Below are 27,065 nucleotides of genomic sequence, written 5' to 3'. Positions count from 1 at the left end.
CTGACAAGAGCACGCACATTCCGCTTAGAATGGCCGTTGACAGCAGCTGTTCAATTTGAACCTTCTTTTACTATCTCATAGAGAAACTAACACAATTTTCAGGTTCAAAAGGTCAACGGAACTTTGAATTCCCAGCCAGTCTCCCATGCTGGTACTTGCCAAGCCTTAAGCTGCATTGCTGCTGCGATCTGACGAGAGCAGGCACATTCAGCTTAGAATGGCCGTTGACAGCAGCTGTTCAATTTGAACCTTCTTTAACTATCTCATAGAGAAACTAACACAATTTTCAGGTTCAAAAAGGTAAACAGAACTTGGGATTCCCAGCCAGTCTCCCATGCTGGTACTTGCCAAGAATTAAGCTGCATTGCTGCTGTGATCTGACGAGAGCAAGCACATTCAGCTTAGAATGGCCGTTGACAGCAGCTGTTCAATTTGAACCTTCTTTTACTATCTCATAGAGAAACTAACACAATTTTCAGGTTCAAAAAGGTCAACGGAACTTGGAATTCCCAGCCAGTCTCCCATGCTGGTATTTGCCAAGCCTTAAGCTGCATTGCTGCTGCGATCTGACGAGAGCAGGCACATTCAGCTTAGAATGGCCGTTGACAGCAGCTGTTCAATTTGAACCTTCTTTAACTATCTCATAGAGAAACTAACACAATTTTCAGGTTCAAAAAGGTCAACAGAACTTGGGATTCCCACCCAGTCTCCCATGCTGGTACTTGCCAAGCCTTAAGCTGCATTGCTGCTGTGATCTGACGAGAGCAGGCACATTCAGCTTAGAATGGCCGTTGACAGCAGCTGTTCAATTTGAACCTTCTTTTACTATCTCATAGAGAAAATAACTCAATTTTCAGGTTCAAAAAGGTCAACGGATCTTGGGATTCCTACCCAGTCTCCCATACTGGTACTTGCCAAGCCTTAAGCTGCATTGCTGCTGCGATCTGACGAGAGCAGGCACATTCAGCTTAGAATGGCCGTTGACATCAGCTGTTCAATTTGAACCTGCTTTTACTATGTCATAGAGAAACTAACACAATTTTCAGGTTCAAAATGGTCAACGGAACTTGGGATTCCCAGCCAGTCTCCCATGCTGGTACTTGCCAAGCCTTAAGCTGCATTGCTGCTGCGATCTGACGAGAGCAGGCACATTCAGCTTAGAATGGCCGTTGACAGCAGCTGTTCAATTTGAACCTTCTTCTACTATCTCATAGAGAAACTAACACAATTTTCAGGTTCAAAAAGGTCACCAGAACTTGGGATTCCCAGCCAGTCTCCCATGCTGGTATTTGCCAAGCCTTAAGCTGCATTGCTGCTGCGATCTGACAAGAGCACGCACATTCCGCTTAGAATGGCCGTTGACAGCAGCTTTTCAATTTGAACCTTCTTTTACTATCTCATAGAGAAACTAACACAATTTTCAGGTTCAAAAAGGTCAACGGAACTTGGGATTCCCAGCCAGTCTCCCATGCTGGTACTTGCCAAGCCTTAAGCTGCATTGCTGCTGCGATCTGACGAGAGCAGGCACATTCAGCTTAGAATGGCCATTGACAGCAGCTGTTCAATTTGAACCTTCTTTTACTATCTCATAGAGAAACTAACACAATTTTCAGGTTCAAAAAGGTCAACGGAACTTGGGATTCCCAGCCAGTCTCCCATGCTGGTACTTGCCAAGCCTTAAGCTGCATTGCTGCTGCGATCTGACGAGAGCAGGCACATTCAGCTTAGAATGGCCGTTGACAGCAGCTGTTCAATTTGAACCTTCGTTTACTATCTCATAGAGAAACTAACACATTTTCAGGTTCTAAAAGGTCAACGGAACTTGGAATTCCCAGCCAGTCTCCCATGCTGGTATTTGCCAAGCCTTAAGCTGCATTGCTGCTGCGATCTGACGAGAGCAGGCACATTTAGCTTAGAATGGCCGTTGACAGCAGCTGTTCAATTTGAACCTTCTTTTACTATCTCATAGAGAAACTAACACATTTTCAGGTTTAAAAAGGTCAACGGAACTTGGAATTCCCAGCCAGTCTCCCATGCTGGTACTTGCCAAGCCTTAAGCTGCATTGCTGCTGCGATCTGACGAGAGCAGGCACATTCAGCTTAGAATGGCCGTTGACAGCAGCTGTTCAATTTGAACCTTCTTTTACTATCTCATAGACAAACTAACACATTTTCAGGTTCAAAAAGGTCAACGGAACTTGGAATTCCCAGCCAGTCTCCCATGCTGGTACTTGCCAAGCCTTAAGCTGCATTGCTGCTGCGATCTGACGAGAGCAGGCACATTCAGCTTAGAATGGCCGTTGACAGCAGCTGTTCAATTTGAACCTTCTTTTACTATCTCATAGACAAACTAACACATTTTCAGGTTCAAAAAGGTCAACGGAACTTGGAATTCCCAGCCAGTCTCCCATGCTGGTACTTGCCAAGCCTTAAGCTGCATTGCTGCTGCGATCTGACGAGAGCAGGCACATTCAGCTTAGAATTGCCGTTGACAGCAGCTGTTCAATTTGAACCTTCTTTAACTATCTCATAGAGAAACTAACACAATTTTCAGGTTCAAAAAGGTCAACAGAACTTGGGATTCCCACCCAGTCTCCCATGCTGGTACTTGCCAAGCCTTAAGCTGCATTGCTGCTGCGATCTGACGAGAGCAGGCACATTCAGCTTAGACAGCAGCTGTTCAATTTGAACCTTCTTTTACTATCTCATAGAGAAACTAACACAATTTTCAGGTTCAAAAAGGTCAACGGAACTTGGGATTCCCAGCCAGTCTCCCATGCTGGTACTTGCCAAGCCTTAAGCTGCATTGCTGCTGCGATCTGGCAGAGCAGGCACATTCAGCTTAGAATGGCCGTTGACAGCAGCTGTTCAATTTGAACCTTCTTTTACTATCTCATAGACAAACTAACACATTTTCAGGTTCAAAAAGGTCAACGGAACTTGGAATTCCCAGCCAGTCTCCCATGCTGGTACTTGCCAAGCCTTAAGCTGCATTGCTGCTGCGATCTGACGAGAGCAGGCACATTCAGCTTAGAATGGCCGTTGACAGCAGCTGTTCAATTTGAACCTTCTTTAACTATCTCATAGAGAAACTAACACAATTTTCAGGTTCAAAAAGGTCAACAGAACTTGGGATTCCCACCCAGTCTCCCATGCTGGTACTTGCCAAGCCTTAAGCTGCATTGCTGCTGGGATCTGACGAGAGCAGGCACATTCAGCTTAGAATGGCCGTTGACAGCAGCTGTTCAATTTGAACCTTCTTTTACTATCTCATAGAGAAAATAACTCAATTTTCAGGTTCAAAAAGGTCAACGGATCTTGGGATTCCTACCCAGTCTCCCATACTGGTACTTGCCAAGCCTTAAGCTGCATTGCTGCTGCGATCTGACGAGAGCAGGCACATTCAGCTTAGAATGGCCGTTGACAGCAGCTGTTCAATTTGAACCTGCTTTTACTATCTCATAGAGAAACTAACACAATTTTCAGGTTCAAAATGGTCAACGGAACTTGGGATTCCCAGCCAGTCTCCCATGCTGGTACTTGCCAAGCCTTAAGCTGCATTGCTGCTGCGATCTGACAAGAGCAGGCACATTCAGCTTAGAATGGCCGTTGACAGCAGCTGTTCAATTTGAACCTTCTTTTACTATCTCATAGAGAAACTAACACATTTTCAGGTTCAAAAAGGTCAACGGAACTTGGAATTCCCAGCCAGTCTCCCATGCTGGTACTTGCCAAGCCTTAAGCTGCATTGCTGCTGCGATCTGACGAGAGCAGGCACATTCAGCTTAGAATGGCCGTTGACAGCAGCTGTTCAATTTGAACCTTCTTTTATTATCTCATAGAGAAACTAACACAATTTTCAGGTTCAAAAAGGTCAACAGAACTTGGGATTCCCAGCCAGTCTCCCATGCTGGTACTTGCCATGCCTTAAGCTGCATCGCTGCTGCGATCTGAAAAGAGCACACACATTCAGCTTAGAATGGCCGTTGACAGCAGTTGTTCAATTTGAACCTTCTTCTACTATCTCATAGAGAAACTAACACAATTTTCAGGTTCAAAAAGGTCACCAGAACTTGGGATTCCCAGCCAGTCTCCCATGCTGGTATTTGCCAAGCCTTAAGCTGCATTGCTGCTGCGATCTGACAAGAGCACGCACATTCCGCTTAGAATGGCCGTTGACAGCAGCTTTTCAATTTGAACCTTCTTTTACTATCTCATAGAGAAACTAACACAATTTTCAGGTTCAAAAAGGTCAACGGAACTTGGGATTCCCAGCCAGTCTCCCATGCTGGTACTTGCCAAGCCTTAAGCTGCATTGCTGCTGCGATCTGACGAGAGCAGGCACATTCAGCTTAGAATGGCCATTGACAGCAGCTGTTCAATTTGAACCTTCTTTTACTATCTCATAGAGAAACTAACACAATTTTCAGGTTCAAAAAGGTCAACGGAACTTGGGATTCCCAGCCAGTCTCCCATGCTGGTACTTGCCAAGCCTTAAGCTGCATTGCTGCTGCGATCTGACGAGAGCAGGCACATTCAGCTTAGAATGGCCGTTGACAGCAGCTGTTCAATTTGAACCTTCGTTTACTATCTCATAGAGAAACTAACACATTTTCAGGTTCAAAAAGGTCAACGGAACTTGGAATTCCCAGCCAGTCTCCCATGCTGGTATTTGCCAAGCCTTAAGCTGCATTGCTGCTGCGATCTGACGAGAGCAGGCACATTTAGCTTAGAATGGCCGTTGACAGCAGCTGTTCAATTTGAACCTTCTTTTACTATCTCATAGAGAAACTAACACATTTTCAGGTTCAAAAAGGTCAACGGAACTTGGAATTCCCAGCCAGTCTCCCATGCTGGTACTTGCCAAGCCTTAAGCTGCATTGCTGCTGCGATCTGACGAGAGCAGGCACATTCAGCTTAGAATGGCCGTTGACAGCAGCTGTTCAATTTGAACCTTCTTTTGCTATCTCATAGAGAAACTAACACAATTTTCAGGTTAAAAAAGCTCAACGGAACTTGGGATTCCCAGCCAGTCTCCCATGCTGGTACTTGCCAAACCTTAAGCTGCATTGCTGCTGCGATCTGACGAGAGGAGGCACATTCAGCTTAGAATGGCCGTTGACAGCAGCATTTCAAATTGAACCTTCTTTTACTATCTCATAGAGAAACTAACACAATTTTCAGGTTCAAAAAGGTCAACGGAACTTGGGATTCCCAGCCAGTCTCCCATGCTGGTACTTGCCAAGCCTTAAGCTGCATTGCTGCTGCGATCTGACGAGAGCAGGCACATTAAGCTTAGAATGACCGTTGACAGCAGCTGTTCAATTTGAACCTTCTTTTACTATCTCATAGAGAAACTAACACAATTTTCAAGTTCAAAAAGGTCAACAGAACTTGGGATTCCCAGCCAGTCTCCCATGCTGGTACTTGCCAAACCTTAAGCTGCATCGCTGCTGCGATCTGGCAAGAGCACGCACATTCAGCTTAGAATGGCCGTTGACAGCAGCTGTTCAATTTGAACCTTCTTTTACTATCTCATAGAGAAACTAACACATTTTCAGGTTCAAAAAGGTCACCAGAACTTGGGATTCCCAGCAAGTCTCCCATGCTGTCACTTGCCAAGCCTTAAGCTGCATCTCTGCTGCGATCTGACAAGAGCACACACATTCAGCTTAGAATGGCCGTTGACAGCAGCTGTTCAATTTGAACCTTCTTGTACTATCTCATAGAGAAACTAACACAATATTCAGGTTCAAAAAGGTCAACGGAACTTCGGATTCCCAGCCAGTCTCCCATGCTGGTACTTGCCAAGCCTTAAGCTGCTGCAATCTGACGAGAGCACGCACATTCAGCTTAGAATGGCCGTTGACAGCAGCTGTTCAATTTGAACCTTCTTTTACTATCTCATAGAGAAACTAACACAATTTTCAGGTTCAAAAAGGTCAACAGAACTTGGGATTCCCAGCCAGTCTCCCATGCTGGTACTTGCCAAGCCTTAAGCTGCATCGCTGCTGCGATCTGACAAGAGCTCGCACATTCAGCTTAGAATGGCCGTTGACAGCAGCTGTTCAATTTGAACCTTCTTTTGCTATCTCATAGAGAAACTAACACAATTTTCAGGTTCAAAAAGGTCAACGGAACTTGGGATTCCCAGCCTGTCTCCCATGCTGGTACTTGCCAAGCCTTAAGCTGCATTGCTGCTGCGATCTGACGAGAGCACGCACATTCAGCTTAGAATGGCCGTTGACAGCAGCTGTTCAATTTGAACCTTCTTTTACTATCTCATAGAGAAACTAACACAATTTTCAGGTTCAAAAAGGTCAACAGAACTTGGGATTCCCAGCCAGTCTCCCATGCTGGTACTTGCCAAGCCTTAAGCTGCATCGCTGCTGCGATCTGACAAGAGCTCACACATTCAGCTTAGAATGGCCGTTGACAGCAGCTGTTCAATTTGAACCTTCTTTTGCTATCTCATAGAGAAACTAACACAATTTTCAGGTTCAAAAAGGTCAACGGAACTTGGGATTCCCAGCCAGTCTCCCATGCTGGTACTTGCCAAGCCTTAAGCTGCATTGCTGCTGCAATCTGATGAGAGCAGGCACATTCAGCTTAGAATTGCCGTTGACAGCAGCTGTTCAATTTGAACCTTCTTTTACTATCTCATAGAGAAACTAACACATTTTCAGGTTCAAAAAGGTCAACGGAACTTGGAATTCCCAGCCAGTCTCCCATGCTAGTACTTGCCAAGCCTTAAGTTGCATTGCTGCTGCGATGTGACGAGAGCAGGCAAATTCAGCTTAGAATGGCCGTTGACAGCAGCTTTTCAATTTGAACCTTCTTTTACTATCTCATAGAGAAACTAACACAATTTTCAGGTTCAAAAAGGTCAACAGAACTTGGGATTCCCAGCCAGTCTCCCATGCTGGTACTTGCCAAGCCTTAAGCTGCATCGCTGCTGCGATCTGAAAAGGGCACACACATTCAGCTTAGAATGGCCGTTGACAGCAGTTGTTCAATTTGAACCTTCTTCTACTATCTCATAGAGAAACTAACACAATTTTCAGGTTCAAAAAAGTCAACAGAACTTGGGATTCCAAGCCAGTCTCCCATGCTGGTACTTGCCAAGCCTTAAGCTGCATTGCTGCTGCGATCTGACAAGAGCACGCACATTCAGCTTAGAATGGCCGTTGACAGCAGCTGTTCAATTTGAACCTTCTTTTACTATCTCATAGAGAAACTAACACATTTTCAGGTTCAAAAAGGTCAACGGAACTTGGAATTCCCAGCCAGTCTCCCATGCTGGTACTTGCCAAGCCTTAAGCTGCATTGCTGCTGCGATCTGACGAGAGCAGGCACATTCAGCTTAGAATGGCCGTTGACAGCAGCTGTTCAATTTGAACCTTCTTTTACTATCTCATAGAGAAACTAACACATTTTCAGGTTCAAAAAGGTCAACGGAACTTGGAATTCCCAGCCAGTCTCCCATGCTGGTATTTGCCAAGCCTTAAGCTGCATTGCTGCTGCGATCTGACGAGAGCAGGCACATTCAGCTTAGAATGGCCGTTGACAGCAGCTGTTCAATTTGAACCTTCTTTTACTATCTCATAGACAAACTAACACATTTTCAGGTTCAAAAAGGTCAACGGAACTTGGAATTCCCAGCCAGTCTCCCATGCTGGTACTTGCCAAGCCTTAAGCTGCATTGCTGCTGCGATCTGACGAGAGCAGGCACATTCAGCTTAGAATGGCCGTTGACAGCAGCTGTTCAATTTGAACCTTCTTTAACTATCTCATAGAGAAACTAACACAATTTTCAGGTTCAAAAAGGTCAACAGAACTTGGGATTCCCAGCCAGTCTCCCATGCTGGTACTTGCCAAGCCTTAAGCTGCATTGCTGCTGTGATATGACGAGAGCAGGCACATTCAGCTTAGAATGGCCGTTGAAAGCAGCTGTTCAATTTGAACCTTCTTTTACTATCTCATAGAGAAAATAACTCAATTTTCAGGTTCAAAAAGGTCAACGGATCTTGGGATTCCTACCCAGTCTCCCATGCTGGTACTTGCCAAGCCTTAAGCTGCATTGCTGCTGCGATCTGATGAGAGCAGGCACATTCAGCTTAGAATGACCGTTAACAGCAGCTGTTCAATTTGAACCTTCTTTTACTATCTCATAGAGAAACTAACACAATTTTCAGGTTCAAAAAGGTCAACGGAACTTGGGATTCCCAGCCAGTCTCCCATGCTGGTACTTGCCAAGCCTTAAGCTGCATTGCTGCTGCGATCTGACGAGAGCAGGCACATTCAGCTTAGAATGGCCGTTGACAGCAGCTGTTCAATTTGAACCTTCTTTTACTATCTCATAGAGAAACTAACACATTTTCAGGTTCAAAAAGGTCAACGGAACTTGGAATTCCCAGCCAGTCTCCCATGCTGGTACTTGCCAAGCCTTAAGCTGCATTGCTGCTGCGATCTGACGAGAGCAGGCACATTCAGCTTAGAATGGCCGTTGACAGCAGCTGTTCAATTTGAACCTTCTTCTACTATCTCATAGAGAAACTAACACAATTTTCAGGTTCAAAAACGTCACCAGAACTTGGGATTCCCAGCCAGTCTCCCATGCTGGTATTTGCCAAGCCTTAAGCTGCATTGCTACTGCGATCTGACAAGAGCACGCACATTCCGCTTAGAATGGCCGTTGACAGCAGCTTTTCAATTTGAACCTTCTTTTACTATCTCATAGAGAAACTAACACAATTTTCAGGTTCAAAAAGGTCAACGGAACTTGGGATTCCCAGCCAGTCTCCCATGCTGGTACTTGCCAAGCCTTAAGCTGCATTGCTGCTGCGATCTGACGAGAGCAGGCACATTCAGCTTAGAATGGCCATTGACAGCAGCTGTTTAATTTGAACCTTCTTTTACTATCTCATAGAGAAACTAACACAATTTTCAGGTTCAAAAAGGTCAACGGAACTTGGGATTCCCAGCCAGTCTCCCATGCTGGTACTTGCCAAGCCTTAAGCTGCATTGCTGCTGCGATCTGACGAGAGCAGGCACATTCAGCTTAGAATTGCCGTTGACAGCAGCTGTTCAATTTGAACCTTCTTTTACTATCTCATAGAGAAACTAACACATTTTCAGGTTCAAAAAGGTCAACGGAACTTGGAATTCCCAGCCAGTCTCCCATGCTGGTATTTGCCAAGCCTTAAGCTGCATTGCTGCTGCGATCTGACGAGAGCAGGCACATTTAGCTTAGAATGGCCGTTGACAGCAGCTGTTCAATTTGAACCTTCTTTTGCTATCTCATAGAGAAACTAACACAATTTTCAGGTTCAAAAAGGTCAACGGAACTTGGGATTCCCAGCCAGTCTCCCATGCTGGTACTTGCCAAGCCTTAAGCTGCATTGCTGCTGCAATCTGATGAGAGCAGGCACATTCAGCTTAGAATTGCCGTTGACAGCAGCTGTTCAATTTGAACCTTCTTTTACTATCTCATAGAGAAACTAACACAATTTTCAGTTTCAAAAAGGTCAACAGAACTTGGGATTCCCAGCCAGTCTCCCATGCTGATACTTGCTAAGCCTTAAGCTGCATTGCTGCTGCGATCTGACGAGAGCAGGCACATTCAGCTTAGAATGGCCGTTGACAGCAGCTGTTCAATTTGAACCTTCTTTTGCTATCTCATAGAGAAACTAACACAATTTTCAGGTTAAAAAAAGTCAACGGAACTTGGGATTCCCAGCCAGTCTCCCATGCTGGTACTTGCCAAGCTTTAAGCTGCATTGCTGCTGCGATCTGACGAGAGCACGCACATTCCGCTTAGAATGGCCGTTGACAGCAGCTGTTCAATTTGAACCTTCTTTTACTATCTCATAGAGAAACTAACACAATTTTCAGGTTCAAAAGGTCAACGGAACTTTGAATTCCCAGCCAGTCTCCCATGCTGGTACTTGCCAAGCCTTAAGCTGCATTGCTGCTGCGATCTGACGAGAGCAGGCACATTCAGCTTAGAATGGCCGTTGACAGCAGCTGTTCAATTTGAACCTTCTTTAACTATCTCATAGAGAAACTAACACAATTTTCAGGTTCAAAAAGGTAAACAGAACTTGGGATTCCCAGCCAGTCTCCCATGCTGGTACTTGCCAAGAATTAAGCTGCATTGCTGCTGTGATCTGACGAGAGCAAGCACATTCAGCTTAGAATGGCCGTTGACAGCAGCTGTTCAATTTGAACCTTCTTTTACTATCTCATAGAGAAACTAACACAATTTTCAGGTTCAAAAAAGTCAACGGAACTTGGAATTCCCAGCCAGTCTCCCATGCTGGTATTTGCCAAGCCTTAAGCTGCATTGCTGCTGCGATCTGACGAGAGCAGGCACATTCAGCTTAGAATGGCCGTTGACAGCAGCTGTTCAATTTGAACCTTCTTTAACTATCTCATAGAGAAACTAACACAATTTTCAGGTTCAAAAAGGTCAACAGAACTTGGGATTCCCACCCAGTCTCCCATGCTGGTACTTGCCAAGCCTTAAGCTGCATCGCTGCTGCGATCTGACAAGAGCACGCACATTCAGCTTAGAATGGCCGTTGACAGCAGCTGTTCAATTTGAACCTTCTTTTACTATCTCATAGAGAAACTAACACAATTTTCAGGTTCAAAAAGGTCAACGGAACTTGGGATTCCCAGCCAGTCTCCCATGCTGGTACTTGCCAAGCCTTAAGCTGCATTGCTGCTGCGATCTGACAAGAGCAGGCACATTCAGCTTAGAATGGCCGTTGACAGCAGCATTTCAAATTGAACCTTCTTTTACTATCTCATAGAGAAACTAAAACAATTTTCAAGTTCAAAAAGGTCAACGGAACTTGGGATTCCCAGCCAGTCTCCCATGCTGGAACTTGCCAAGCCTTAAGCTGCATTGCTGCTGCGATCTGGCAAGAGCAGGCACATTCAGCTTAGAATGGCCATTGACAGCAGTTGTTCAATTTGAACCTTCTTCTACTATCTTATATAGAAACTAACACAATTTTAAGGTTCAAAAAGGTCACCAGAACTTGGGATTCCAAGTCAGTCTCCCATGCTGGTACTTGCCAAGCCTTAAGCTGCTTTGCTGCTGCAATCTGACAAGAGCAGGCACATTCAGCTTAGAATGGCCGTTGACAGCAGCTGTTCAATTTGAACCTTCTTTTGCTATCTCATAGAGAAACTTACACAATTTTCAGGTTCAAAAAGGTCACCAGAACTTGGGATTCGAAGCCAGTCTCCCATGATGGTACTTGCCAAGCCTTAAGCTGCATCGCTGCTGCGATCTCACAAGAGCACGCACATTCAGCTTAGAATGGCCGTTGACAGCAGCTGTTCAATTTGAACCTTCTTTTACTATCTCATAGAGAAACTAACACAATTTTCAGGTTCAAAAAGGGCAACGGAACTTGGGATTCCCAGCCAGTCTCCCATGCTGGTACTTGCCAAGCCTTATGCTGCATTGCTGCTGCGATCTGGCGAGAGCAGGCACATTCAGCTTAGAATGGCCATTGACGGCAGTTGTTCAATTTGAACCTTCTTCTACTATCTTATATAGAAACTAACACAATTTTCAGGTTCAAAAAGGTCACCAGAACTTGGGATTCCAAGCCAGTCTCCCATGCTGGTACTTGCCAAGCCTTAAGCTGCATTGCTGCTGCAATCTGACAAGAGCAGGCACATTCAGCTTAGAATGGCCGTTGACAGCAGCTGTTCAATTTGAACCTTCTTTTGCTATCTCATAGAGAAACTAACACAATTTTCAGGTTCAAAAAGGTCACCAGAACTTGGGATTCCAAGCCAGTCTCCCATGCTGGTACTTGCCAAGCCTTAAGCTGCATCGCTGCTGCGATCTAACAAAAGCACGCACATTGAGCTTAGAATGGCCGTTGACAGCAGCTGTTCAATTTGAACCTTCTTTTACTATCTCATAGAGAAACTAACTCATTTTCAGGTTCAAAAAGGTCAACAGAACTTGGGATTCCCAGCCAGTCTCCCATGCTGGTACTTGCCAAGCCTTAAGCTGCATTGCTGCTGCGATCTGACGAGAGCAGGCACATTCAGCTTAGAATGGCCGTTGACAGCAGCTGTTCAATTTGAACCTTCTTTTACTATCTCATAGAGAAACTAACACAATTTTCAGGTTCAAAAAGGTCAACGGAACTTGGGATTCCCAGCCAGTCTCCCATGCTGGTACTTGCCAAGCCTTAAGCTGCATTGCTGCTGCGATCTGACGAGAGCAGGCACATTCAGCTTAGAATGGCCGTTGACAGCAGCTGCTCAATTTGAACCTTCTTTTACTATCTCATAGAGAAACTAACACAATTTTCAGGTTCAAAAAAGTCACCAGAACTTGGGATTCCCAGCGAGTCTCCCATGCTGGTACTTGCCAAGCCTTAAGCTGCATCGCTGCTGCGATCTGACAAGAGCACGCACATTCAGCTTAGAATGGCCGTTGACAGCAGCTGTTCAATTTGAACCTTCTTTTACTATCTCACAGAGAAACTAACACAATTTTCAGGTTCAAAAAGGTCAACGGAACTTGGGATTCCCAGCCAGTCTCCCATGCTGGTACTTGCCAAGCCTTAAGCTGCATTGCTGCTGCGATCTGACAAGAGCAGGCACATTCAGCTTAGAATGGCCGTTGACAGCAGCATTTCAAATTGAACCTTCTTTTACTATCTCATAGAGAAACTAAAACAATTTTCAAGTTCAAAAACGTCAACAGAACTTGGGATTCCCAGCCAGTCTCCCATGCTGGAACTTGCCAAGCCTTAAGCTGCATCGCTGCTGCGATCTGACAAGAGCACGCACATTCAGCTTAGAATGGCCGTTGACAGCAGCTGTTCAATTTGAACCTTCTTTTACTATCTCATAGAGAAACTAACACAATTTTCAGGTTCAAAAAGGTCAACAGAACTTGCGATTCCCAGCCAGTCTCCCATGCTGGTACTTGCCAAGCCTTAAGCTGCATTGCTGCTGCGATCTGACGAGAGCAGGCACATTCAGCTTAGAATGGCCGTTGACAGCAGCTGTTCAATTTGAACCTTCTTTTACTATCTCATAGAGAAACTAACACAATTTTCAGGTTCAAAAAGGTCAACAGAACTTGGGATTCCCAGCCAGTCTCCCATGCTGGTACTTGCCAAGCCTTAAGCTGCATTGCTGCTGCGATTTGGCAAGAGCAGGCACATTCAGCTTAGAATGGCCATTGACAGCAGTTGTTCAATTTGAACCTTCTTCTACTATCTTATATAGAAACTAACACAATTTTAAGGTTCAAAAAGGTCACCAGAACTTGGGATTCCAAGTCAGTCTCCCATGCTGGTACTTGCCAAGCCTTAAGCTGCATTGCTGCTGCAATCTGACAAGAGCAGGCACATTCAGCTTAGAATAGCCGTTGACAGCAGTTGTTCAATTTGAACCTTCTTTTGCTATCTCATAGAGAAACTAACACAATTTTCAGGTTCAAAAAGGTCATCAGAACTTGGGATTCCAAGCCAGTCTCCCATGCTGGTACTTGCCAAGCCTTAAGCTGCATCGCTGCTGCGATCTGACAAGAGCACGCACATTCAGCTTAGAATGGCCGTTGACAGCAGCTGTTCAATTTGAACCTTCTTTTACTATCTCATAGAGAAACTAACACATTTTCAGGTTCAAAAAGGTCAACAGAACTTGGGATTCCCAGCCAGTCTCCCATGCTGGTACTTGCCAAGCCTTAAGCTGCATTGCTGCTGCGATCTGACAAGAGCACGCACATTCAGCTTAGAATGGCCGTTGACAGCAGCTGTTCAATTTGAACCTTCTTTTACTATCACATAGAGAAACTAACACAATTTTCAGGTTCAAAAAGGTCAACAGAACTTGGGATTCCCAGCCAGTCTCCCATGCTGGTACTTGCCAAGCCTTAAGCTGCATTGCTGCTGCGATCTGACAAGAGCAGGCACATTCAGCTTAGAATGGCCGTTGACAGCAGCATTTCAAATTGAACCTTCTTTTACTATCTCATAGAGAAACTAAAACAATTTTCAAGTTCAAAAAGGGCAACGGAACTTGGGATTCCCAGCCAGTCTCCCATGCTGGTACTTGCCAAGCCTTAAGCTGCATTGCTGCTGCGATCTGGCGAGAGCAGGCACATTCAGCGTAGAATGGCCATTGACAGCAGTTGTTCAATTTGAACCTTCTTCTACTATCTTAAATAGAAACTAACACAATTTTCAGGTTCAAAAAGGTCACCAGAACTTGGGATTCCAAGCCAGTCTCCCATGCTGGTACTTGCCAAGCAATAAGCTGCATCGCTGCTGCGATCTGACGAGAGCAGGCACATTGAGCTTAGAATGGCCGTTGACAGCAGCTGTTCAATTTGAACCTTCTTTTACTATCTCATAGAGAAACTAACACAATTTTCAGGTTCAAAAAGGTCAACGGAACTTGGGATTCCCAGCCAGTCTCCCATGCTGGTACTTGCCAAGCCTTAAGCTGCATTGCTGCTGCGATCTGACGAGAGCAGGCACATTCAGCTTAGAATGGCCGTTGACAGCAGCTGTTCAATTTGAACCTTCTTTTACTATCTCATAGAGAAACTAACACATTTTCAGGTTCAAAAAGGTCAACGGAACTTGGAATTCCCAGCCAGTCTCCCATGCTGGTACTTGCCAAGCCTTAAGCTGCATTGCTGCTGCGATCTGACGAGAGCAGGCACATTCAGCTTAGAATGGCCGTTGACAGCAGCTGTTCAATTTGAACCTTCTTTTACTATCTCATAGAGAAACTAACACATTTTCAGGTTCAAAAAGGTCAACAGAACTTGGGATTCCCAGCCAGTCTCCCATGCTGGTACTTGCCAAGCCTTAAGCTGCATTGCTGCTGCAATCTGACGAGAGCAGGCACATTCAGCTTAGAATTGCCGTTGACAGCAGCTTTTCAATTTGAACCTTCTTTTACTATCTCATAGAGAAACTAACACAATTTTCAGGTTCAAAAAGGTCAACAGAACTTAGAATTCCCAGCCAGTCTCCCATGCTGGTACTTGCCAAGCCTTAAGTTGCATTGCTGCTGCGATCTGACGAGAGCAGGCAAATTCAGCTTAGAATGGCCGTTGACAGCAGCTGTTCAATTTGAACCTTCTTTTACTATCTCATAGAGAAACTAACACATTTTCAGGTTCAAAAAGGTCAACAGAACTTGGGATTCCCAGCCAGTCTCCCATGCTGGTACTTGCCAAGCCTTAAGCTGCATTGCTGCTGCAATCTGACGAGAGCAGGCACATTCAGCTTAGAATTGCCGTTGACAGCAGCTGTTCAATTTGAACCTTCTTTTACTATCTCATAGAGAAACTAACACAATTTTCAGGTTCAAAAAGGTCACCAGAACTTGGGATTCCCAGCCAGTCTCCCATGCTGGTACTTGCCAAGCCTTAAGCTGCATCGCTGCTGCGATCTGACAAGAGCACGCACATTCAGCTTAGAATTGCCATTGACAGCAGCTTTTCAATTTGAACCTTCTTTTACTATCTCATACAGAAACTAACACAATTTTCAGGTTCAAAAAGGTCAACGGAACTTGGGATTCCCAGCCAGTCTCCCATGCTGGTACTTGCCAAGCCTTAAGCTGCATTGCTGCTGCGATCTGACGAGAGCAGGCACATTCAGCTTAGAATGGCCATTGACAGCAGCCGTTCAATTTGAACCTTCTTTTACTATCTCATAGAGAAACTAACACAATTTTCAGGTTCAAAAAGGTCAACAGAACTTGGGATTCCCAGCCAGTCTCCCATGCTGGTACTTGCCAAGCCTTAAGCTGCATCGCTGCTACGATCTGACAAGAGCACACACATTCAGCTTAGAATGGCCGTTGACAGCAGTTGTTCAATTTGAAAATTCTTCTACTATCTCATAGAGAAACTAACACAATTTTCAGGTTCAAAAAAGGCACCAGAACTTGGGATTCCCAGCCAGTCTCCCATGCTGGTACTTGCCAAGCCTTAAGCTGCATCGCTGCTGCGATCTGACAAGAGCACGCACATTCAGCTTAGAATGAACGTTGACAGCAGCTGTTCAATTTGAACCTTCTTTTACTATCTCATAGAGAAACTAAAACAATTTTCAAGTTCAAAAAGGTCAACAGAACTTGGGATTCCCAGCCAGTCTCCCATGCTGGAACTTGCCAAGCCTTAAGCTGCATCGCTGCTGCGATCTGACAAGAGCACGCACATTCAGCTTAGAATGGCCGTTGAGAGCAGCTGTTCAATTTGAACCTTCTTTTACTATCTCATAGTAAACTAACACAATTTTCAGGTTCAAAAAGGTCAACAGAACTTGGGATTCCCAGCCAGTCTCCCATGCTGGTACTTGCCAAGCCTTAAGCTGCATTGCTGCTGCGATATGACGAGAGCAGGCACATTCAGCTTAGAATGGCCGTTGACAGCAGCTGTTCAATTTGAACCTTCTTTTGCTATCTCATAGAGAAACTAACACATTTTCAGGTTCAAAAAGGTCAACAGAACTTGGGATTCCCAGCCAGTCTCCCATGCTGGTACTTGCCAAGCCTTAAGCTGCATTGCTGCTGCGATCTGACAAGAGCACGCACATTCAGCTTAGAATGGCCGTTGACAGCAGCTGTTCAATTTGAACCTTCTTTTACTATCACATAGAGAAACTAACACAATTTTCAGGTTCAAAAAGGTCAACGGAACTTGGGATTCCCAGCCAGTCTCCCATGCTGGTACTTGCCAAGCCTTAAGCTGCATTGCTGCTGCGATCTGACAAGAGCAGGCACATTCAGCTTAGAATGGCCGTTGACAGCAGCATTTCAAATTGAACCTTCTTTTACTATCTCATAGAGAAACTAAAACAATTTTCAAGTTCAAAAAGGGCAACGGAACTTGGGATTCCCAGCCAGTCTCCCATGCTGGTACTTGCCAAGCCTTAAGCTGCATTGCTGCTGCGATCTGGCGAGAGCAGGCACATTCAGCGTAGAATGGCCATTGACAGCAGTTGTTCAATTTGAACCTTCTTCTACTATCTTAAATAGAAACTAACACAATTTTCAGGTTCAAAAAGGTCACCAGAACTTGGGATTCCAAGCCAGTCTCCCATGCTGGTACTTGCCAAGCAATAAGCTGCATCGCTGCTGCGATCTGACGAGAGCAGGCACATTGAGCTTAGAATGGCCGTTGACAGCAGCTGTTCAATTTGAACCTTCTTTTACTATCTCATAGAGAAACTAACACAATTTTCAGGTTCAAAAAGGTCAACGGAACTTGGGATTCCCAGCCAGTCTCCCATGCTGGTACTTGCCAAGCCTTAAGCTGCATTGCTGCTGCGATCTGACGAGAGCAGGCACATTCAGCTTAGAATGGCCGTTGACAGCAGCTGTTCAATTTGAACCTTCTTTTACTATCTCATAGAGAAACTAACACATTTTCAGGTTCAAAAAGGTCAACGGAACTTGGAATTCCCAGCCAGTCTCCCATGCTGGTACTTGCCAAGCCTTAAGCTGCATTGCTGCTGCGATCTGACGAGAGCAGGCACATTCAGCTTAGAATGGCCGTTGACAGCAGCTGTTCAATTTGAACCTTCTTTTACTATCTCATAGAGAAACTAACACATTTTCAGGTTCAAAAAGGTCAACAGAACTTGGGATTCCCAGCCAGTCTCCCATGCTGGTACTTGCCAAGCCTTAAGCTGCATTGCTGCTGCAATCTGACGAGAGCAGGCACATTCAGCTTAGAATTGCCGTTGACAGCAGCTTTTCAATTTGAACCTTCTTTTACTATCTCATAGAGAAACTAACACAATTTTCAGGTTCAAAAAGGTCAACGGAACTTGGAATTCCCAGCCAGTCTCCCATGCTGGTACTTGCCAAGCCTTAAGTTGCATTGCTGCTGCGATCTGACGAGAGCAGGCAAATTCAGCTTAGAATGGCCGTTGACAGCAGCTGTTCAATTTGAACCTTCTTTTACTATCTCATAGAGAAACTAACACAATTTTCAGGTTCAAAAAGGTCAACGGAACTTGGGATTCCCAGCCAGTCTCCCATGCTGGTACTTGCCAAGCCTTAAGCTGCATCGCTGCTGCGATCTGAAAAGAGCACACACATTCAGCTTAGAATGGCCGTTGACAGCAGTTGTTCAATTTGAACCTTCTTCTACTATCTCATAGAGAAACTAACACAATTTTCAGGTTCAAAAAGGTCACCAGAACTTGGGATTCCCAGCCAGTCTCCCATGCTGGTACTTGCCAAGCCTTAAGCTGCATCGCTGCTGCGATCTGACAAGAGCACGCACATTCAGCTTAGAATTGCCATTGACAGCAGCTTTTCAATTTGAACCTTCTTTTACTATCTCATACAGAAACTAACACAATTTTCAGGTTCAAAAAGGTCAACGGAACTTGGGATTCCCAGCCAGTCTCCCATGCTGGTACTTGCCAAGCCTTAAGCTGCATTGCTGCTGCGATCTGACGAGAGCAGGCACATTCAGCTTAGAATGGCCATTGACAGCAGCCGTTCAATTTGAACCTTCTTTTACTATCTCATAGAGAAACTAACACAATTTTCAGGTTCAAAAAGGTCAACAGAACTTGGGATTCCCAGCCAGTCTCCCATGCTGGTACTTGCCAAGCCTTAAGCTGCATCGCTGCTACGATCTGACAAGAGCACACACATTCAGCTTAGAATGGCCGTTGACAGCAGTTGTTCAATTTGAAAATTCTTCTACTATCTCATAGAGAAACTAACACAATTTTCAGGTTCAAAAAAGGCACCAGAACTTGGGATTCCCAGCCAGTCTCCCATGCTGGTACTTGCCAAGCCTTAAGCTGCATCGCTGCTGCGATCTGACAAGAGCACGCACATTCAGCTTAGAATGAACGTTGACAGCAGCTGTTCAATTTGAACCTTCTTTTACTATCTCATAGAGAAACTAAAACAATTTTCAAGTTCAAAAAGGTCAACAGAACTTGGGATTCCCAGCCAGTCTCCCATGCTGGAACTTGCCAAGCCTTAAGCTGCATCGCTGCTGCGATCTGACAAGAGCACGCACATTCAGCTTAGAATGGCCGTTGAGAGCAGCTGTTCAATTTGAACCTTCTTTTACTATCTCATAGTAAACTAACACAATTTTCAGGTTCAAAAAGGTCAACAGAACTTGGGATTCCCAGCCAGTCTCCCATGCTGGTACTTGCCAAGCCTTAAGCTGCATTGCTGCTGCGATATGACGAGAGCAGGCACATTCAGCTTAGAATGGCCGTTGACAGCAGCTGTTCAATTTGAACCTTCTTTTGCTATCTCATAGAGAAACTAACACAATTTTCAGGTTCAAAAAGGTCAACGGAACTTGGGATTCCCAGCCAGTCTCCCATGCTGGTACTTGCCAAGACTTAAGCTGCATTGCTGCTGCGATCTGACGAGAGCAGGCACATTCAGCTTAGAATGGCCATTGACAGCAGTTGTTCAATTTGAACCTTCTTCTACTATCTCATATAGAAACTAACACAATTTTCAGGTTCAAAAAGGTCACCAGAACTTGGAATTCCCAGCCAGTCTCCCATGCTGGTACTTGCCAAGCCTTAAGTTGCATTGCTGCTGCGATCTGACGAGAGCAGGCAAATTCAGCTTAGAATGGCCGTTGACAGCAGCTGTTCAATTTGAACCTTCTTTTACTATCTCATAGAGAAACTAACACATTTTCAGGTTCAAAAAGGTCAACAGAACTTGGGATTCCCAGCCAGTCTCCCATGCTGGTACTTGCCAAGCCTTAAGCTGCATTGCTGCTGCAATCTGACGAGAGCAGGCACATTCAGCTTAGAATTGCCGTTGACAGCAGCTGTTCAATTTGAACCTTCTTTTACTATCTCATAGAGAAACTAACACAATTTTCAGGTTCAAAAAGGTCAACAGAACTTGGGATTCCCAGCCAGTCTCCCATGCTGGTACTTGCCAAGCCTTAAGCTGCATCGCTGCTGCGATCTGACTAGAGCACGCACATTCAGCTTAGAATTGCCGTTGACAGCAGCTTTTCAATTTGAACCTTCTTTTACTATCTCATACAGAAACTAACACAATTTTCAGGTTCAAAAAGGTCAACGGAACTTGGGATTCCCAGCCAGTCTCCCATGCTGGTACTTGCCAAGCCTTAAGCTGCATTGCTGCTGCGATCTGACGAGAGCAGGCACATTCAGCTTAGAATGGCCATTGACAGCAGCTGTTCAATTTGAATCTTCTTTTACTATCTCATAGAGAAACTAACACAATTTTCAGGTTCAAAAAGGTCAACAGAACTTGGGATTCCCAGCCAGTCTCCCATGCTGGTACTTGCCAAGCCTTAAGCTGCATCGCTGCTGCGATCTGACAAGAGCACGCACATTCAGCTTAGAATTGCCGTTGACAGCAGCTTTTCAATTTGAACCTTCTTTTACTATCTCATACAGAAACTAACACAATTTTCAGGTTCAAAAAGGTCAACGGAACTTGGGATTCCCAGCCAGTCTCCCATGCTGGTACTTGCCAAGCCTTAGGCTGCATTGCTGCTGCGATCTGACGAGAGCAGGCACATTCAGCTTAGAATGGCCATTGACAGCAGCTGTTCAATTTGAACCTTCTTTTACTATCTCATAGAGAAACTAACACAATTTTCAGGTTCAAAAAGGTCAACAGAACTTGGGATTCCCAGCCAGTCTCCCATGCTGGTACTTGCCAAGCCTTAAGCTGCATCGCTGCTGCGATCTGACAAGAGCACACACATTCAGCTTAGAATGGCCGTTGACAGCAGTTGTTCAATTTGAACCTTCTTCTACTATCTCATAGAGAAACTAACACAATTTTCAGGTTCAAAAAAGTCACCAGAACTTGGGATTCCCAGCCAGTCTCCCATGCTGGTACTTGCCAAGCCTTAAGCTGCATCGCTGCTGCGATCTGACAAGAGCACACACATTCAGCTTAGAATGGCCGTTGACAGCAGCTGTTCAATTTGAACCTACTTTTACTATCTCATAGAGAAAATAACACAATTTTCAGGTTCAAAAAGGTCAACGGAACTTGGGATTCCCAGCCAGTCTCCCATGCTGGTACTTGCCAAGCCTTAAGATGCATTGCTGCTGCGATCTGACGAGAGCAGGCACATTCAGCTTAGAATGGCCGTTGACAGCAGCTGTTCAATTTGAACCTTCTTCTACTCTCTCATATAGAAACTAACACAATTTTCAGGTTCAAAAATGTCACCAGAACTTGGGATTCCAAGCCAGTCTCCCATGCTGGTACTTGCCAAGCCTTAAGCTGCATTGCTGCTGCGATCTGACAAGAGCAGGCACATTCAGCTTAGAATGGCCGTTGACAGCAGCATTTCAAATTGAACCTTCTTTTACTATCTCATAGAGAAACTAAAACAATTTTCAAGTTCAAAAAGGTCAACAGAACTTGGGATTCCCAGCCAGTCTCCCATGCTGGAACTTGCCAAGCCTTAAGCTGCATCGCTGCTGCGATCTGACAAGAGCACGCACATTCAGCTTACAATGGCCGTTGACAGCAGCTGTTCAATTTGAACCTTCTTTTACTATCTCATAGAGAAACTAACACAATTTTCAGGTTCAAAAAGGTCAACAGAACTTGGGATTCCCAGCCAGTCTCCCATGCTGGTACTTGCCAAGCCTTAAGCTGCATTGCTGCTGCGATCTGACGAGAGCAGGCACATTCAGCTTAGAATGGCCGTTGACAGCAGCTGTTCAATTTGAACCTTCTTTTGCTATCTCATAGAGAAACTAACACAATTTTCAGGTTCAAAAAGGTCAACGGAACTTGGGATTCCCAGCCAGTCTCCCATGCTGGTACTTGCCAAGCCTTAAGCTGCATCGCTGCTGCGATCTGACAAGAGCACGCACATTCAGCTTAGAATGGCCGTTGACAGCAGCTGTTCAATTTGAACCTTCTTTTACTATCTCATAGAGAAACTAACACAATTTTCAGGTTCAAAAAGGTCAACGGAACTTGGGATTCCCAGCCAGTCCTTGCCAAGCCTTAAGCTGCATTGCTGCTGCGATCTGACAAGAGCAGGCACATTCAGCTTAGAATGGCCGTTGACAGCAGCATTTCAAATTGAACCTTCTTTTACTATCTCATAGAGAAACTAAAACAATTTTCAAGTTCAAAAAGGTCAACGGAACTTGGGATTCCCAGCCAGTCTCCCATGCTGGAACTTGCCAAGCCTTAAGCTGCATTGCTGCTGCGATCTGGCAAGAGCAGGCACATTCAGCTTAGAATGGCCATTGACAGCAGTTGTTCAATTTGAACCTTCTTCTACTATCTTATATAGAAACTAACACAATTTTAAGGTTCAAAAAGGTCACCAGAACTTGGGATTCCAAGTCAGTCTCCCATGCTGGTACTTGCCAAGCCTTAAGCTGCTTTGCTGCTGCAATCTGACAAGAGCAGGCACATTCAGCTTAGAATGGCCGTTGACAGCAGCTGTTCAATTTGAACCTTCTTTTGCTATCTCATAGAGAAACTTACACAATTTTCAGGTTCAAAAAGGTCACCAGAACTTGGGATTCGAAGCCAGTCTCCCATGATGGTACTTGCCAAGCCTTAAGCTGCATCGCTGCTGCGATCTCACAAGAGCACGCACATTCAGCTTAGAATGGCCGTTGACAGCAGCTGTTCAATTTGAACCTTCTTTTACTATCTCATAGAGAAACTAACACAATTTTCAGGTTCAAAAAGGGCAACGGAACTTGGGATTCCCAGCCAGTCTCCCATGCTGGTACTTGCCAAGCCTTATGCTGCATTGCTGCTGCGATCTGGCGAGAGCAGGCACATTCAGCTTAGAATGGCCATTGACGGCAGTTGTTCAATTTGAACCTTCTTCTACTATCTTATATAGAAACTAACACAATTTTCAGGTTCAAAAAGGTCACCAGAACTTGGGATTCCAAGCCAGTCTCCCATGCTGGTACTTGCCAAGCCTTAAGCTGCATTGCTGCTGCAATCTGACAAGAGCAGGCACATTCATCTTAGAATGGCCGTTGACAGCAGCTGTTCAATTTGAACCTTCTTTTGCTATCTCATAGAGAAACTAACACAATTTTCAGGTTCAAAAAGGTCACCAGAACTTGGGATTCCCAGCCAGTCTCCCATGCTGGTACTTGCCAAGCCTTAAGCTGCATCGCTGCTGCGATCTAACAAAAGCACGCACATTGAGCTTAGAATGGCCGTTGACAGCAGCTGTTCAATTTGAACCTTCTTTTACTATCTCATAGAGAAACTAACTCATTTTCAGGTTCAAAAAGGTCAACAGAACTTGGGATTCCCAGCCAGTCTCCCATGCTGGTACTTGCCAAGCCTTAAGCTGCATTGCTGCTGCGATCTGACGAGAGCAGGCACATTCAGCTTAGAATGGCCGTTGACAGCAGCTGTTCAATTTGAACCTTCTTTTACTATCTCATAGAGAAACTAACACAATTTTCAGGTTCAAAAAGGTCAACGGAACTTGGGATTCCCAGCCAGTCTCCCATGCTGGTACTTGCCAAGCCTTAAGCTGCATTGCTGCTGCGATCTGACGAGAGCAGGCACATTCAGCTTAGAATGGCCGTTGACAGCAGCTGCTCAATTTGAACCTTCTTTTACTATCTCATAGAGAAACTAACACAATTTTCAGGTTCAAAAAAGTCACCAGAACTTGGGATTCCCAGCGAGTCTCCCATGCTGGTACTTGCCAAGCCTTGAGCTGCATCGCTGCTGCGATCTGACAAGAGCACGCACATTCAGCTTAGAATGGCCGTTGACAGCAGCTGTTCAATTTGAACCTTCTTTTACTATCTCACAGAGAAACTAACACAATTTTCAGGTTCAAAAAGGTCAACGGAACTTGGTATTCCCAGCCAGTCTCCCATGCTGGTACTTGCCAAGCCTTAAGCTGCATTGCTGCTGCGATCTGACAAGAGCAGGCACATTCAGCTTAGAATGGCCGTTGACAGCAGCATTTCAAATTGAACCTTCTTTTACTATCTCATAGAGAAACTAAAACAATTTTCAAGTTCAAAAACGTCAACAGAACTTGGGATTCCCAGCCAGTCTCCCATGCTGGAACTTGCCAAGCCTTAAGCTGCATCGCTGCTGCGATCTGACAAGAGCACGCACATTCAGCTTAGAATGGCCGTTGACAGCAGCTGTTCAATTTGAACCTTCTTTTACTATCTCATAGAGAAACTAACACAATTTTCAGGTTCAAAAAGGTCAACAGAACTTGGGATTCCCAGCCAGTCTCCCATGCTGGTACTTGCCAAGCCTTAAGCCGCATTGCTGCTGCGATCTGACGAGAGCAGGCACATTCAGCTTAGAATGGCCGTTGACAGCAGCTGTTCAATTTGAACCTTCTTTTACTATCTCATAGAGAAACTAACACAATTTTCAGGTTCAAAAAGGTCAACAGAACTTGGGATTCCCAGCCAGTCTCCCATGCTGGTACTTGCCAAGCCTTAAGCTGCATTGCTGCTGCGATCTGACGAGAGCAGGCACATTCAGCTTAGAATGGCCGTTGACAGCAGCTGTTCAATTTGAACCTTCTTTTGCTATCTCATAGAGAAACTAACACAATTTTCAGGTTCAAAAAGGTCAACGGAACTTGGGATTCCCAGCCAGTCTCCCATGCTGGTACTTGCCAAGCCTTAAGCTGCATCGCTGCTGCGATCTGACAAGAGCACGCACATTCAGCTTAGAATGGCCGTTGACAGCAGCTGTTCAATTTGAACCTTCTTTTACTATCTCATAGAGAAACTAACTCATTTTCAGGTTCAAAAAGGTCAACAGAACTTGGGATTCCCAGCCAGTCTCCCATGCTGGTACTTGCCAAGCCTTAAGCTGCATTGCTGCTGCGATCTGACGAGAGCAGGCACATTCAGCTTAGAATGGCCGTTGACAGCAGCTGTTCAATTTGAACCTTCTTTTACTATCTCATAGAGAAACTAACACAATTTTCAGGTTCAAAAAGGTCAACGGAACTTGGGATTCCCAGCCAGTCTCCCATGCTGGTACTTGCCAAGCCTTAAGCTGCATTGCTGCTGCGATCTGACGAGAGCAGGCACATTCAGCTTAGAATGGCCGTTGACAGCAGCTGCTCAATTTGAACCTTCTTTTACTATCTCATAGAGAAACTAACACAATTTTCAGGTTCAAAAAGGTCAACGGAACTTGGGATTCCCAGCCAGTCTCCCATGCTGGTACTTGCCAAGCCTTAAGCTGCATTGCTGCTGCGATCTGACAAGAGCAGGCACATTCAGCTTAGAATGGCCGTTGACAGCAGCATTTCAAATTGAACCTTCTTTTACTATCTCATAGAGAAACTAAAACAATTTTCAAGTTCAAAAAGGTCAACGGAACTTGGGATTCCCAGCCAGTCTCCCATGCTGGAACTTGCCAAGCCTTAAGCTGCATTGCTGCTGCGATCTGGCAAGAGCAGGCACATTCAGCTTAGAATGGCCATTGACAGCAGTTGTTCAATTTGAACCTTCTTCTACTATCTTATATAGAAACTAACACAATTTTAAGGTTCAAAAAGGTCACCAGAACTTGGGATTCCAAGTCAGTCTCCCATGCTGGTACTTGCCAAGCCTTAAGCTGCTTTGCTGCTGCAATCTGACAAGAGCAGGGACATTCAGCTTAGAATGGCCGTTGACAGCAGCTGTTCAATTTGAACCTTCTTTTGCTATCTCATAGAGAAACTTACACAATTTTCAGGTTCAAAAAGGTCACCAGAACTTGGGATTCGAAGCCAGTCTCCCATGATGGTACTTGCCAAGCCTTAAGCTGCATCGCTGCTGCGATCTCACAAGAGCACGCACATTCAGCTTAGAATGGCCGTTGACAGCAGCTGTTCAATTTGAACCTTCTTTTACTATCTCATAGAGAAACTAACACAATTTTCAGGTTCAAAAAGGGCAACGGAACTTGGGATTCCCAGCCAGTCTCCCATGCTGGTACTTGCCAAGCCTTATGCTGCATTGCTGCTGCGATCTGGCGAGAGCAGGCACATTCAGCTTAGAATGGCCATTGACGGCAGTTGTTCAATTTGAACCTTCTTCTACTATCTTATATAGAAACTAACACAATTTTCAGGTTCAAAAAGGTCACCAGAACTTGGGATTCCAAGCCAGTCTCCCATGCTGGTACTTGCCAAGCCTTAAGCTGCATTGCTGCTGCAATCTGACAAGAGCAGGCACATTCAGCTTAGAATGGCCGTTGACAGCAGCTGTTCAATTTGAACCTTCTTTTGCTATCTCATAGAGAAACTAACACAATTTTCAGGTTCAAAAAGGTCACCAGAACTTGGGATTCCAAGCCAGTCTCCCATGCTGGTACTTGCCAAGCCTTAAGCTGCATCGCTGCTGCGATCTAACAAAAGCACGCACATTGAGCTTAGAATGGCCGTTGACAGCAGCTGTTCAATTTGAACCTTCTTTTACTATCTCATAGAGAAACTAACTCATTTTCAGGTTCAAAAAGGTCAACAGAACTTGGGATTCCCAGCCAGTCTCCCATGCTGGTACTTGCCAAGCCTTAAGCTGCATTGCTGCTGCGATCTGACGAGAGCAGGCACATTCAGCTTAGAATGGCCGTTGACAGCAGCTGTTCAATTTGAACCTTCTTTTACTATCTCATAGAGAAACTAACACAATTTTCAGGTTCAAAAAGGTCAACGGAACTTGGGATTCCCAGCCAGTCTCCCATGCTGGTACTTGCCAAGCCTTAAGCTGCATTGCTGCTGCGATCTGACGAGAGCAGGCACATTCAGCTTAGAATGGCCGTTGACAGCAGCTGCTCAATTTGAACCTTCTTTTACTATCTCATAGAGAAACTAACACAATTTTCAGGTTCAAAAAAGTCACCAGAACTTGGGATTCCCAGCGAGTCTCCCATGCTGGTACTTGCCAAGCCTTAAGCTGCATCGCTGCTGCGATCTGACAAGAGCACGCACATTCAGCTTAGAATGGCCGTTGACAGCAGCTGTTCAATTTGAACCTTCTTTTACTATCTCACAGAGAAACTAACACAATTTTCAG

At 45.0% G+C, this 27,065-nt stretch overlaps 76 pseudogenes; all 76 read right to left on the bottom strand.

Moving 5' to 3' along the window:
• Window positions 1-110: 110 nt before the first annotated feature.
• LOC140091787 (5S ribosomal RNA) lies at window positions 111-229 on the bottom strand (annotated as a pseudogene).
• Window positions 230-488: 259 nt separating this feature from the next.
• LOC140086640 (5S ribosomal RNA) lies at window positions 489-607 on the bottom strand (annotated as a pseudogene).
• Window positions 608-677: 70 nt separating this feature from the next.
• LOC140092231 (5S ribosomal RNA) lies at window positions 678-796 on the bottom strand (annotated as a pseudogene).
• A 70-nt stretch (window positions 797-866) lies between these two features.
• Window positions 867-985, bottom strand: LOC140094216 (5S ribosomal RNA; annotated as a pseudogene).
• Window positions 986-1,055: 70 nt separating this feature from the next.
• LOC140090716 (5S ribosomal RNA) lies at window positions 1,056-1,174 on the bottom strand (annotated as a pseudogene).
• A 259-nt stretch (window positions 1,175-1,433) lies between these two features.
• Window positions 1,434-1,552, bottom strand: LOC140082592 (5S ribosomal RNA; annotated as a pseudogene).
• A 70-nt stretch (window positions 1,553-1,622) lies between these two features.
• Window positions 1,623-1,741, bottom strand: LOC140090704 (5S ribosomal RNA; annotated as a pseudogene).
• Window positions 1,742-1,810: 69 nt separating this feature from the next.
• On the bottom strand, window positions 1,811-1,929 carry LOC140095734 (5S ribosomal RNA; annotated as a pseudogene).
• A 69-nt stretch (window positions 1,930-1,998) lies between these two features.
• Window positions 1,999-2,117, bottom strand: LOC140082643 (5S ribosomal RNA; annotated as a pseudogene).
• A 69-nt stretch (window positions 2,118-2,186) lies between these two features.
• Window positions 2,187-2,305, bottom strand: LOC140082632 (5S ribosomal RNA; annotated as a pseudogene).
• Window positions 2,306-2,374: 69 nt separating this feature from the next.
• On the bottom strand, window positions 2,375-2,493 carry LOC140083111 (5S ribosomal RNA; annotated as a pseudogene).
• A 435-nt stretch (window positions 2,494-2,928) lies between these two features.
• On the bottom strand, window positions 2,929-3,047 carry LOC140082621 (5S ribosomal RNA; annotated as a pseudogene).
• A 70-nt stretch (window positions 3,048-3,117) lies between these two features.
• LOC140093946 (5S ribosomal RNA) lies at window positions 3,118-3,236 on the bottom strand (annotated as a pseudogene).
• A 70-nt stretch (window positions 3,237-3,306) lies between these two features.
• LOC140094215 (5S ribosomal RNA) lies at window positions 3,307-3,425 on the bottom strand (annotated as a pseudogene).
• Window positions 3,426-3,495: 70 nt separating this feature from the next.
• On the bottom strand, window positions 3,496-3,614 carry LOC140088817 (5S ribosomal RNA; annotated as a pseudogene).
• Window positions 3,615-3,683: 69 nt separating this feature from the next.
• On the bottom strand, window positions 3,684-3,802 carry LOC140082608 (5S ribosomal RNA; annotated as a pseudogene).
• Window positions 3,803-4,250: 448 nt separating this feature from the next.
• LOC140082591 (5S ribosomal RNA) lies at window positions 4,251-4,369 on the bottom strand (annotated as a pseudogene).
• A 70-nt stretch (window positions 4,370-4,439) lies between these two features.
• Window positions 4,440-4,558, bottom strand: LOC140090692 (5S ribosomal RNA; annotated as a pseudogene).
• A 69-nt stretch (window positions 4,559-4,627) lies between these two features.
• On the bottom strand, window positions 4,628-4,746 carry LOC140095732 (5S ribosomal RNA; annotated as a pseudogene).
• A 69-nt stretch (window positions 4,747-4,815) lies between these two features.
• LOC140082596 (5S ribosomal RNA) lies at window positions 4,816-4,934 on the bottom strand (annotated as a pseudogene).
• Window positions 4,935-5,193: 259 nt separating this feature from the next.
• On the bottom strand, window positions 5,194-5,312 carry LOC140081972 (5S ribosomal RNA; annotated as a pseudogene).
• An 817-nt stretch (window positions 5,313-6,129) lies between these two features.
• On the bottom strand, window positions 6,130-6,248 carry LOC140095730 (5S ribosomal RNA; annotated as a pseudogene).
• Window positions 6,249-6,507: 259 nt separating this feature from the next.
• LOC140090394 (5S ribosomal RNA) lies at window positions 6,508-6,626 on the bottom strand (annotated as a pseudogene).
• Window positions 6,627-7,261: 635 nt separating this feature from the next.
• On the bottom strand, window positions 7,262-7,380 carry LOC140082585 (5S ribosomal RNA; annotated as a pseudogene).
• A 69-nt stretch (window positions 7,381-7,449) lies between these two features.
• On the bottom strand, window positions 7,450-7,568 carry LOC140086639 (5S ribosomal RNA; annotated as a pseudogene).
• Window positions 7,569-7,637: 69 nt separating this feature from the next.
• On the bottom strand, window positions 7,638-7,756 carry LOC140082573 (5S ribosomal RNA; annotated as a pseudogene).
• Window positions 7,757-8,015: 259 nt separating this feature from the next.
• On the bottom strand, window positions 8,016-8,134 carry LOC140092885 (5S ribosomal RNA; annotated as a pseudogene).
• Window positions 8,135-8,204: 70 nt separating this feature from the next.
• On the bottom strand, window positions 8,205-8,323 carry LOC140090680 (5S ribosomal RNA; annotated as a pseudogene).
• Window positions 8,324-8,392: 69 nt separating this feature from the next.
• Window positions 8,393-8,511, bottom strand: LOC140082562 (5S ribosomal RNA; annotated as a pseudogene).
• Window positions 8,512-8,770: 259 nt separating this feature from the next.
• LOC140082590 (5S ribosomal RNA) lies at window positions 8,771-8,889 on the bottom strand (annotated as a pseudogene).
• Window positions 8,890-8,959: 70 nt separating this feature from the next.
• Window positions 8,960-9,078, bottom strand: LOC140083885 (5S ribosomal RNA; annotated as a pseudogene).
• A 69-nt stretch (window positions 9,079-9,147) lies between these two features.
• Window positions 9,148-9,266, bottom strand: LOC140095731 (5S ribosomal RNA; annotated as a pseudogene).
• A 70-nt stretch (window positions 9,267-9,336) lies between these two features.
• LOC140090392 (5S ribosomal RNA) lies at window positions 9,337-9,455 on the bottom strand (annotated as a pseudogene).
• A 70-nt stretch (window positions 9,456-9,525) lies between these two features.
• LOC140096779 (5S ribosomal RNA) lies at window positions 9,526-9,644 on the bottom strand (annotated as a pseudogene).
• Window positions 9,645-9,902: 258 nt separating this feature from the next.
• LOC140091786 (5S ribosomal RNA) lies at window positions 9,903-10,021 on the bottom strand (annotated as a pseudogene).
• A 259-nt stretch (window positions 10,022-10,280) lies between these two features.
• On the bottom strand, window positions 10,281-10,399 carry LOC140088582 (5S ribosomal RNA; annotated as a pseudogene).
• A 70-nt stretch (window positions 10,400-10,469) lies between these two features.
• On the bottom strand, window positions 10,470-10,588 carry LOC140098205 (5S ribosomal RNA; annotated as a pseudogene).
• Window positions 10,589-10,658: 70 nt separating this feature from the next.
• LOC140088816 (5S ribosomal RNA) lies at window positions 10,659-10,777 on the bottom strand (annotated as a pseudogene).
• Window positions 10,778-11,980: 1,203 nt separating this feature from the next.
• Window positions 11,981-12,099, bottom strand: LOC140079026 (5S ribosomal RNA; annotated as a pseudogene).
• Window positions 12,100-12,169: 70 nt separating this feature from the next.
• Window positions 12,170-12,288, bottom strand: LOC140090667 (5S ribosomal RNA; annotated as a pseudogene).
• Window positions 12,289-12,547: 259 nt separating this feature from the next.
• On the bottom strand, window positions 12,548-12,666 carry LOC140088815 (5S ribosomal RNA; annotated as a pseudogene).
• A 259-nt stretch (window positions 12,667-12,925) lies between these two features.
• On the bottom strand, window positions 12,926-13,044 carry LOC140089437 (5S ribosomal RNA; annotated as a pseudogene).
• Window positions 13,045-13,680: 636 nt separating this feature from the next.
• On the bottom strand, window positions 13,681-13,799 carry LOC140097741 (5S ribosomal RNA; annotated as a pseudogene).
• Window positions 13,800-13,869: 70 nt separating this feature from the next.
• On the bottom strand, window positions 13,870-13,988 carry LOC140090969 (5S ribosomal RNA; annotated as a pseudogene).
• A 448-nt stretch (window positions 13,989-14,436) lies between these two features.
• On the bottom strand, window positions 14,437-14,555 carry LOC140090655 (5S ribosomal RNA; annotated as a pseudogene).
• A 69-nt stretch (window positions 14,556-14,624) lies between these two features.
• LOC140082549 (5S ribosomal RNA) lies at window positions 14,625-14,743 on the bottom strand (annotated as a pseudogene).
• A 69-nt stretch (window positions 14,744-14,812) lies between these two features.
• On the bottom strand, window positions 14,813-14,931 carry LOC140094824 (5S ribosomal RNA; annotated as a pseudogene).
• A 258-nt stretch (window positions 14,932-15,189) lies between these two features.
• On the bottom strand, window positions 15,190-15,308 carry LOC140094822 (5S ribosomal RNA; annotated as a pseudogene).
• A 259-nt stretch (window positions 15,309-15,567) lies between these two features.
• Window positions 15,568-15,686, bottom strand: LOC140082589 (5S ribosomal RNA; annotated as a pseudogene).
• A 636-nt stretch (window positions 15,687-16,322) lies between these two features.
• Window positions 16,323-16,441, bottom strand: LOC140097323 (5S ribosomal RNA; annotated as a pseudogene).
• A 69-nt stretch (window positions 16,442-16,510) lies between these two features.
• On the bottom strand, window positions 16,511-16,629 carry LOC140097740 (5S ribosomal RNA; annotated as a pseudogene).
• A 70-nt stretch (window positions 16,630-16,699) lies between these two features.
• LOC140088814 (5S ribosomal RNA) lies at window positions 16,700-16,818 on the bottom strand (annotated as a pseudogene).
• Window positions 16,819-17,266: 448 nt separating this feature from the next.
• LOC140090643 (5S ribosomal RNA) lies at window positions 17,267-17,385 on the bottom strand (annotated as a pseudogene).
• A 69-nt stretch (window positions 17,386-17,454) lies between these two features.
• On the bottom strand, window positions 17,455-17,573 carry LOC140082537 (5S ribosomal RNA; annotated as a pseudogene).
• A 69-nt stretch (window positions 17,574-17,642) lies between these two features.
• Window positions 17,643-17,761, bottom strand: LOC140094821 (5S ribosomal RNA; annotated as a pseudogene).
• A 70-nt stretch (window positions 17,762-17,831) lies between these two features.
• LOC140093441 (5S ribosomal RNA) lies at window positions 17,832-17,950 on the bottom strand (annotated as a pseudogene).
• A 448-nt stretch (window positions 17,951-18,398) lies between these two features.
• On the bottom strand, window positions 18,399-18,517 carry LOC140082588 (5S ribosomal RNA; annotated as a pseudogene).
• A 636-nt stretch (window positions 18,518-19,153) lies between these two features.
• Window positions 19,154-19,272, bottom strand: LOC140097322 (5S ribosomal RNA; annotated as a pseudogene).
• Window positions 19,273-19,342: 70 nt separating this feature from the next.
• Window positions 19,343-19,461, bottom strand: LOC140092310 (5S ribosomal RNA; annotated as a pseudogene).
• Window positions 19,462-19,719: 258 nt separating this feature from the next.
• On the bottom strand, window positions 19,720-19,838 carry LOC140094820 (5S ribosomal RNA; annotated as a pseudogene).
• Window positions 19,839-20,097: 259 nt separating this feature from the next.
• LOC140082587 (5S ribosomal RNA) lies at window positions 20,098-20,216 on the bottom strand (annotated as a pseudogene).
• Window positions 20,217-20,475: 259 nt separating this feature from the next.
• Window positions 20,476-20,594, bottom strand: LOC140091716 (5S ribosomal RNA; annotated as a pseudogene).
• Window positions 20,595-21,042: 448 nt separating this feature from the next.
• Window positions 21,043-21,161, bottom strand: LOC140088141 (5S ribosomal RNA; annotated as a pseudogene).
• Window positions 21,162-21,609: 448 nt separating this feature from the next.
• Window positions 21,610-21,728, bottom strand: LOC140079025 (5S ribosomal RNA; annotated as a pseudogene).
• A 70-nt stretch (window positions 21,729-21,798) lies between these two features.
• LOC140095872 (5S ribosomal RNA) lies at window positions 21,799-21,917 on the bottom strand (annotated as a pseudogene).
• A 1,379-nt stretch (window positions 21,918-23,296) lies between these two features.
• LOC140079024 (5S ribosomal RNA) lies at window positions 23,297-23,415 on the bottom strand (annotated as a pseudogene).
• Window positions 23,416-23,485: 70 nt separating this feature from the next.
• Window positions 23,486-23,604, bottom strand: LOC140090631 (5S ribosomal RNA; annotated as a pseudogene).
• A 259-nt stretch (window positions 23,605-23,863) lies between these two features.
• On the bottom strand, window positions 23,864-23,982 carry LOC140086194 (5S ribosomal RNA; annotated as a pseudogene).
• Window positions 23,983-24,241: 259 nt separating this feature from the next.
• Window positions 24,242-24,360, bottom strand: LOC140083298 (5S ribosomal RNA; annotated as a pseudogene).
• Window positions 24,361-24,430: 70 nt separating this feature from the next.
• LOC140079023 (5S ribosomal RNA) lies at window positions 24,431-24,549 on the bottom strand (annotated as a pseudogene).
• A 70-nt stretch (window positions 24,550-24,619) lies between these two features.
• On the bottom strand, window positions 24,620-24,738 carry LOC140095871 (5S ribosomal RNA; annotated as a pseudogene).
• A 69-nt stretch (window positions 24,739-24,807) lies between these two features.
• On the bottom strand, window positions 24,808-24,926 carry LOC140079021 (5S ribosomal RNA; annotated as a pseudogene).
• A 70-nt stretch (window positions 24,927-24,996) lies between these two features.
• LOC140090618 (5S ribosomal RNA) lies at window positions 24,997-25,115 on the bottom strand (annotated as a pseudogene).
• A 70-nt stretch (window positions 25,116-25,185) lies between these two features.
• Window positions 25,186-25,304, bottom strand: LOC140088810 (5S ribosomal RNA; annotated as a pseudogene).
• Window positions 25,305-26,507: 1,203 nt separating this feature from the next.
• Window positions 26,508-26,626, bottom strand: LOC140079020 (5S ribosomal RNA; annotated as a pseudogene).
• A 70-nt stretch (window positions 26,627-26,696) lies between these two features.
• On the bottom strand, window positions 26,697-26,815 carry LOC140090606 (5S ribosomal RNA; annotated as a pseudogene).
• Window positions 26,816-27,065: the final 250 nt, after the last annotated feature.

This window comes from Engystomops pustulosus, chromosome 9, assembly GCF_040894005.1.
Source record: "Engystomops pustulosus chromosome 9, aEngPut4.maternal, whole genome shotgun sequence".
NCBI classification, from domain to species: Eukaryota; Metazoa; Chordata; class Amphibia; order Anura; family Leptodactylidae; genus Engystomops; species Engystomops pustulosus.
This window is presented reverse-complemented; position numbering and strand designations above follow the sequence as displayed.